A 6120-nucleotide genomic window follows, 5' to 3' on the forward strand; every position below is an offset into this window, starting at 1 on the left:
GGGGTTCGGGAGTTCGAATTGCGCGCCCTCCCGGGCACGCCACCCCGGCCCAGGGACCCTCTGCGGCCGGAAGACTCCGAGCTCGCCGGACTTGGGCACCGATTTGCCGCCGGACCGCCCTGAGGGAGCGAGGGCCAGCGGACTCAGCCTGGCTCTCAGTGCCCCCCTGGGATCTGCCGTATCCCATCTCAAAGTCCCGCGGGGTTCAGGACTCTCCACCTCAATCGACAAACACTTAATGGGTGCCTTTTGTGTGCCAGGCACGGCGCCGGTCTGGGGCTGGAGCCAGGAAGGACGTCCTGCTTTCACAGAACTTGTGGCCCAGGGGAGGCGAGTCCTGTATCCTGGGGGTGTCTGAGCCGAGCTCTGAGTCTGACCAGGAGGGGCTGGGGACCACTTGCCCCGGGCCCCACAGGACACCGTCTTCCCCTGTCCCCGAGGCCCTAGTGGAGCAGGCCTGAGTTCCACAGAGGAGCCTCACCCACCCAGAGCTTCAGTCCCCTTCTCCCCCCCCCATCGACTCCCCAGTCCTGGTCCCAGGAGCAGCTCGAAAGAGGAGGTGTTGGCGGAGGCAGAAGCCCCCTCCCGGCCCATTCTCTGCCCAGTATTGCCTAAAAATAGGGCACAGACCTGGCCAAAAGCCATGAGGGGTGAGAGTAAGGAAGACATGTGAGAGTGAATGGGTTTAGGAGGATGGGGAGCTCGATTCTCAGCTTCGGCAGTCAGGACTCCAGAAGAAGATCCTAGGGTCAGTGGGGACGCTGACAACAGATAGAGGATGCTCAGGGAAGCGGGAAGGCAGTAGGAGGTAGTGCCCAGCAGTTCAGCCCAGAAGGTGGGACATGGCTGACAGTGGCCCCTCACGGGTGGATGGCGAGATGGCACCCCAGGTGCCTTGCTGGGGCTGGGGGAGTAAGACGCCAGGACCCATGCTCCCCTCCTGGGAGGCTGGCTGCAGAGGCTGGAATGGCCAGAACACGGTGAAGCTGGCAAGGCCGCCTGGTGCCCATCTCCTGCCTCCCAGGAGGCCTCTGTGCCTCCTCCCCAGGTCAGGGCCACTGACAGAGGTGGCTCTTCCTGTAAAGGCCAGCCTGGTCCCCTAGCCCCTGCATCTGCCCAGCCTGGCATCCCAGGCCTGGAGGAGTCCAGAGCTTGCCCGCTAGCCTCCTTCGGTTTGAGGGGAAGAGACCAGGAAGGGGCAAGGCTCGGTGAACTCCACAGCCCAAGGCTCCCAGTGAGGCCCTGGGGCAGTTTCCCCAAACCAAGCCCGCCTTCTGCCTTGACTTCCCCTAAACCCCTGGCCAACTCCGCTGACCGCTCTGCCGTCATGTATATGTGGTGGGCACGAGCCTGGGAACCTGGCAGCCTGGGTTACAGAGGAGGACGGGTACGGCACTGAGAGCAGCCCAGAGCACCCGGGCGGTCTGAGGGCTTTGGCCGTCAGCGTCAAGTCACAGACGGGGCGGAGCAGGGGAAGGCCCAGAGGCTACCATGGCCACCCTGGGGTCTCCACTGGCCCAGCCCCCCACCCCTGCTGTGTCTCTCCTGGGTCTGGCTGCTGGCAATCACGGAGGTAAGTGCTTCCTGTCGAGTTCACCCATTCCTCCGGCCATCCCCCAGCCCCTCAGGTCACCCCCCAACCCCAGATGGTGGGGAGTCCCCTTTCCGGGCCTTCCCCTCCCGGTGCCGCTTTTCCTGCTGGGCCAGATGCAGGAAACGAGATCCCCCACCCCATATACACACTTGGGGACTGTTTTGCAGGAAGTAATAACACACGTTCTTGCTGAAACGTGAGGCAATACAGAGGAGCTGAATGTGCCCTCCAGAACCGCACGTGACCACAGCCCATGCCTACCCTCCAGCTTTTTTCCACGCGGATCTGTTGTTATTGGTCCTCCAAGCTTTTTCCACATGGAGGTGATGTCCATGGTGTCTGCAAGTCCCACGGTCTCACGTATGTCAGGGCCCAGGCTGGGCCTGGCCCGTGGCTGGTGCATGGTGGACATCGAGTGCTGCTACATATGGGCTCTGGTCCTGTGACCTGCTGTCTTCTAGATAGTCGGCGCTTGAGGGTTAGTTGGGTCCCTCTTTGGCTGACTGATGGATGGATGCTGAGCCCGTAGCTAGCTACTCAGGTCTCACAAATCACCCATTCTAGAAACATCCAAGTAGTAGCATCCAAGTGCCCCAGGAAGCTCCTCTGGCATCCAGGACCCAAATAACTTGCTCAAGTGTCTCCCCACTGGCTAATTCCTACCTATCCTTCAAAGCCCAGTCTGACTCACCACCTGGCATCCCTCTGGGGCCCGCACCCCTCAGCATCAGTTCCTCTGTCCAGAGCTGAGCTGCCAAGGTCCCATCCCACATGGGACCAGGAGTCCACTGAGGTCTGAGTTCACACCAGCGTAAGACCATGGCTTCCAGGCAAATGAATGAGTGACTGACTAAAAAGTCCACTTGGTGGCTGCCCCTGGTCCAGCACCAACCTCTGGGAGTGACCTGCATCCTGGAAGGGTGTACCCACCTCCCAGCTCACTCACTGGGATCAGGGAGATCATCCCAGCCCACTGCCTCCAGAGACGTACTCCAGGCCGGGATGTCCCTTCCCCTTGTCCCTGGTCAGTGTCCAGCACCTGTGGTTTCCTCCCTGCCATCCTGTGCACACAGCTGGGACCTAAGGGCCAGTCCCCACCCCTGGATGCCGCATCCTCAGACTGAGGAACTGAGTAAGGGTGAGGGTGAAGGGGCTGGGCCCCGGACCCACCTGTGCAACATACCCTGGCCTACAGTCAGAAACCTGAGACATGCCCCTCACAGCCGGCCAGCAGGGTGGGCAAAAAGGAGGATGCCCATGGTGTGTGGTGCGCATGGTGATGGCTTCCAACGTTTGGCTGTGCCCTGGCCCAGGCCAGCCTGTGGTGTTGAAACCCAGCTCCCCACTCAACTGCGGCCTCAAGCAAGCTACTGACCCAGGGGAGGGTGCCTGAGCACAGTGATGGTGGAGACCAAGACCCGCCCAAGGACACGACCCACCGCCTGTGTGTCTCAGCAGTTCCTGCAGGTCGCAGCGCGTGGGGGTGGGGGTGAACTGGATGCGACAGGAGCAGCTCTGCACACGCCCAGACGGGACTTCTTTTTTTAACCTGGCTGCACACCTGCTCCCCTGTTCCTTCCTCCTGGGAAAGGTCACTCCAACCTGAACAGCTGCAGCCTGTCTGGTGGGAATGCCTCTCTCGGGACAGAACACACATCTCCCGGGAAACCAGCAGGGCCTTGTGGTGCGTGGCCTCCAAGACCCGGGGCTGGTGGGGGGGGGCTCATCTCCCTGCCACACTGGCACGGGCTGGAGCAGAGCACATCACACGCAGGCAGGCACACGCCACATACACACACACACGTGCGCTGACACCCACAGACATAGGCCTGCCCCCACTGGACACATGGCCCACACACGGCCTCGCCAGGACACATGAGCACCCACACGGCTGCCCCCAGATGATCCCTGAGGCTTGGTCCCTCCAGATCTTCCCTGACACTGAGTTCTTGAATGCGGACGGGACTCCTCAAGGAGCATCGGTCATCCCTGCACTGTCCACACTCGGCCCTGCTGTCCCCTCCAGCCCTGTGGCTGCTCATTAACTGAGTGGATAGCCAGGTAGGGGCACCTGTGTCCCTCACAGCCCTGCCAGGTGGCTGCCACCATCCATGTTGCTTGGAGGGCGCCGTGCAGAGAGGGTGTTTCACTGAGGTCACACAGCAGGGGGGTGCTGGGACCACCCGGGGCCCAACACCGACCTAGCACTGAGGCCGTCCTTGACCCGTCCAGGCCCCGTTTGGTCTCAATGGCTCAGCTGCCCTCCCAGATATTCACAGTTGGCCATGAGAAACACATTGAGGACGGAGGCGGTCTCACAGCCTCTGTGGAGCTGGACAGCGTGAGGACTCGGCATTCACAGGCAGAGCGGGTGAGGAGGGCCTGGAGGCCCATCGTGCATCAGAATCGTGCAGGATCCATGCGTGGAGAGGTACTTGGAGGCACGTGTGAGCTGAGCTGTCGCCCCAAAACGAATGGCCCTAAAACGACATTGACCATCTTGGTCTCTGTGAGCCAGGGCCAAGGTGGGGCTTGGTGGTACCTGCGGCCTGAGGCCTTAGGCAGGGCTGGGAACACCACAGGGGAGGACAGGCCTCCAAGTCAGCACTTCTTGGCTCCTTGCCAGGGAGCCTCTCCACAGGCTGCCTTGGGGAACCGGTTGTGGAGGGGCAAGGGTGTGCCCAAGACAGAGCCATCATTGGCCTGCCTGCCCTTGCTGGGTTCCCTGGAAGTGACAGCGGGTCCTGGCACACCGAAGGGAGGATTCCTGCAAGCTCCATGTCAGGAGATGGCACTGTGGCACCAGATTGGGCAAAAGTAGGGAGCCCAGGCTGGGCCCAGTGGCTCACACCTGTCATCCCAGCACTTTGGGAGGCAGAGGCAAGAGGATTGCCTGAGCACAGAGGTTTAAGACTAGCCTGGGCAACTTGGCGAGACCTCGTCTCTACAATAAATCAAAAAATTAGCACACAGTGGTACATGTCTGTGGTTCTAGCTAGTTGGAAGGCTGAGGTGGAAGGAGCGCCTGAGTCCAGCAGGTTGAGGCTGCGGGACTGTGAGTGTACCACTGCACTCTAGCCTGGGTGCACTCTGGCCTGGGTTTAATCCAACTAAAAAACAAAAAACGGGCCCAGAGGAGGCTCAGGTCCCCCAGAGGCTGCGGTAGTGCAACCAGGCCAGGCAATACCATACCATGGGGGCTGGTGTCCCTGGCTGGCCCAGCCTATGGACGTCCTGCTTTTGGTCTCACCTGACTCATGGGCAGCTTTGATGATATTCTTGGCCAGCACTGGCCTAGAATGTGCTTCCACAGTGGCCTCAACGCCATGGCCCCTTTCATCTGTGACCTAGTTTGGCCTCCTTCTCCCCAGGAAGTGCCACCCTTTCTGGGAGCCTCCCAGAAGGGCAGGAACTGATGGGCAGTGTGCTGTGCCCATTTGCCCAGCTCAGGGCACCAGGTCCAGTGGCAGGTGTGGACACGGAGGCCAACATGAGGTGGGTCCTGCTTGGGCCCCAACAAAGCAGCAGAGCCAGATTCTGCGAGCACCTGCCTATGGCCCTGCATGGTCTTCCGTGCGTGCACGAGCTAAGTGCTGTTCCCTGGCCTGCATCTGGACGGGGTCCCTGTGATGGTGGCTGTGATGTGGAGACCCAGAGCCTTTTCAGGAAGGGGTCTGAGAAGGCGGTGCCAGCCCCCGCTTCCTGTGCTGCCTCCTGGGAAAGCCCCAGGACCTTTCTGCCACAGCCTTCCCTGCCTGCCTGAGGCCACTGGAGGGGGAAGCTGAATGGGTCCATCTGGTGTCGGGCTCTGGGCTGGCATTGTGTTTATTTCACTGACTCCCTCAGTCCACTGAATTCTCCAGAAGTGGGCTGTGAGGGTGGAAAGTCAAGAAGAATGGCCAAAGTCCACTGCAGATGTCATGCTCGCAGTCTTTCTATCACACCACATTGTCCCCCAGAAAGAACATTCCATTCTCTCTGGTCCATATCCCCAAAGTATAAGCAGACTCAAAGAAAAAGAGCAAAGTAAGAAACAAATTGTCAATATTCAACAGAAGGCAACATGTCCTTAATATACAAAGAGCTGCTATAATTCAAGAAAACGATAAACTTCATCCAGGAAAAGTGGATGATATCACAGGAGAGACAGAAAGACCAGTTGCCAGTAACTATGTGGAGAAGTCCAGCTACATGAGCAAATGAAGAAACACGGGTGACAATAACAGCATTCTAGTCTCCCCACCTCACAGGACCTTTGAAATAAAATTTCCTCCACCCTTCTTGGGGACTCCACTGGCACAAAGAAGCAAATGTCTGGATGAGCTGCCGTGGCACATGGTGGTGCATGCAGTGTGATCCTATTTGCATATATACATACATATATATATAAATATATATATATATATATTTTTTGAGTTGGAGTCTCACTCCGTTTCCTGGGGTGGATTGCAGTGGCACGTTCATGGCCATCCCAGCGTTGACCTGCTGGGCTCTGGCGATCCTTCCGCCTCAACCTTTCTTTTTTT

This window comes from Carlito syrichta, unplaced genomic scaffold (genome assembly GCF_000164805.1).
Source record: "Carlito syrichta isolate Samal-C Ts95f unplaced genomic scaffold, Tarsius_syrichta-2.0.1 Scaffold103346, whole genome shotgun sequence".
NCBI classification, from domain to species: domain Eukaryota; kingdom Metazoa; phylum Chordata; class Mammalia; order Primates; family Tarsiidae; genus Carlito; species Carlito syrichta.